The following is a 2,394-nucleotide window of genomic DNA, read 5'->3' on the forward strand; positions in this document are numbered from 1 at the left end:
TTGCCCTCAGTTCCTAGCCCTCTAAAAGGCAGGGTCCCAACGGGGGACGAGACGGACCCAGGGCAAGCGGTAAGTTATGTGCTACCCTGGCATTGAGATGGGCCTGGCCAAAGTGCCTCATTCTTAACTATAAGTTAAGAGTCTGATCATGGACAAGTGCTGTCATGATCTTAAATTAATGACGAGACTAGGGATAGGAAAGACTAATCTGGCCCGGGCACTGTAGTCTGAGATTGAGATGACCCCAGGAGAGCAATTCTAAAAGTTTAGTGCATCTCTTGCTGTGCCCATACAAAACAATTAATATTATGAATGCTCATATGTTTGTTGGACAAGGAAAGTAGAAACACAACCATGGGATTTCATCATTGATGGATCCTGCTGAAAAAGTGTCTGTCCTAGAGAATAGGTGTTCTGCTATTGTTATTGTACCTTTTGTGCCTAGCATTTTATTTTCATGAACAACACCTGTTTCTTGTTAATTGCACCATGCTTCGAAAACAACTCCTAATAAGGAAACAGGATGTCCTGTCACTGCCCACAAGGTGTAACTAGCCTATCAGCTGTAGACACTTGGGCATAAACAAGTGGCGAGAGAGATAAAAAGGGGGAAGTCACCTAGCTAGAGGTTCGTCCTCGTTGGTCCCTCGTTCCTCCTCCTCGTTTCTCCTCTTTCCCGTTTCCCCTCCTTCCCAATGCAGGAGAAGATCTCTGAATAAATCGCTGCAGGAAGAATCTCCGGGTTGCGTGTTTTTTACACATGACCATGCTCTCAACTTATAGTTAAGTATTGTGGCACTTTGGCCTGGCCCACTTCGATGCCAGGGTAGCCCACAGCTTGCCCTGGGTCCATTTATTTTATTTTTTATTTTTTATTTTTTTTTCAGATTTTTTAAAAATTTATTTATTTTTTAATTTTTTATTGTGGAAAGTTACAAAGTTACAAAGTTTTCAGGTTTAAATCTCAGTTATACAATGTTCGAATACCCATCCCTTCAGCCCTGGGTCCATTTAGTCCCTTGTCGGGACCCTGCTTTTGGGATGCTAGGAACTAAAGGCAGCTGAGGCTTAAGTTGAGGAAGCAGATGCCCTGGAGTGCAGATTGTTCAGAGACAATTTACTCCCAAGTTACAAAAGCATAGTATTAACTGTCTTACTATGTCTATACAAAAAGGAAATTGCTTTAAAGTAAACATTCAAAAGACATAAGGAAATGAGAAAGACAATATTTCACTCATACATATAAAATTATATATTTCTGAGAAATCTGACCTTACAAGTTAACAGAGTCTGACACGGGGAAAAAGGTGAAGACCAGTTGGGGAAGAGAACATAGAAAGGGGTTTACAGATAAACATAGTGGAATAGAAGTGCCTCAAGAGCACTGTGATGGGTGTAACCCGATAAACCTAAGCTCTCTGTAGCAAGGGAGAAAGGACAAACCAATGATATCCTATACAGGATAAAGATATGGTAAGGAAGAATTCAAAGTTATGTTTTAGTTACTTATATAATCCAGAGGGAAAAGTTCCAGAGAAAATGGAAAGAGATGGGATTCTCAGCATTAACATTAAGATTTCCCTATAATAGAAAACTTTCTATTTTTAACAAGAGGTAGAGAAAGGGAATGAGTATAGAGTTCAGAATATTTAAATATAACCCTCATCTGAAAGGAATATTGACTCATATCCTCTCAAATAAGTAACTTTTGTGATTTAGTTACTTTTTAATCTATCCTTCTGGAGTTTAAAATTAGGAGATTGAAATACAGAGATTATTTGTAGGTGAAAGTATTATGATGAAATATTATCCATATTCTATGCTAAATGAGCAAGTCAGAAATAAGGGGCATAATCCTGCTTGAAATGAATTGGCATTTATGTCACTCCACTGGCATAGAAGTCAAGAACATGTGCATGTTCAGGACTGGATTTTCATACTCAGTCTCATCAGGTGAATTGGATACCCTAGGGAAAACCTCCAAAAACTAATAGAACATTAAAAGACAATAAAAATAATTAAACAATGATCAAAATTCTTATGTGCCGGTAGTCTTTACTAGGATTGCATAAAATATTTCAGGGTTAGTTTTTCCCCATGTTATTCATAGCACAAGAACAGAAAGAGTCACTAAACTTAAGAATATGGGGGCTGTTTTAACTTTTAAAGCAGCAGTAGTGAGATGCCAGTAAGAATTGCTTGAGGCTGCAAGTAACAAGGATTTCAGCACATTAGCTAAAACAGTGGGGCTTGTTTCTTAGAAAACAAGTCCTGAGTTACAGGTGCTGCTTTTTAGTGATTGAATGGTGTCTGGTCCAGTGACTTTGTGATTCCTTTGGTCTTCCATAAGTTCACAGTATTAGTATTGAAGTTCCAGTCATTATTTTTGCTTTC

This window comes from Sorex araneus, chromosome 2, assembly GCF_027595985.1.
Source record: "Sorex araneus isolate mSorAra2 chromosome 2, mSorAra2.pri, whole genome shotgun sequence".
Taxonomy (NCBI): Eukaryota; Metazoa; Chordata; class Mammalia; order Eulipotyphla; family Soricidae; genus Sorex; species Sorex araneus.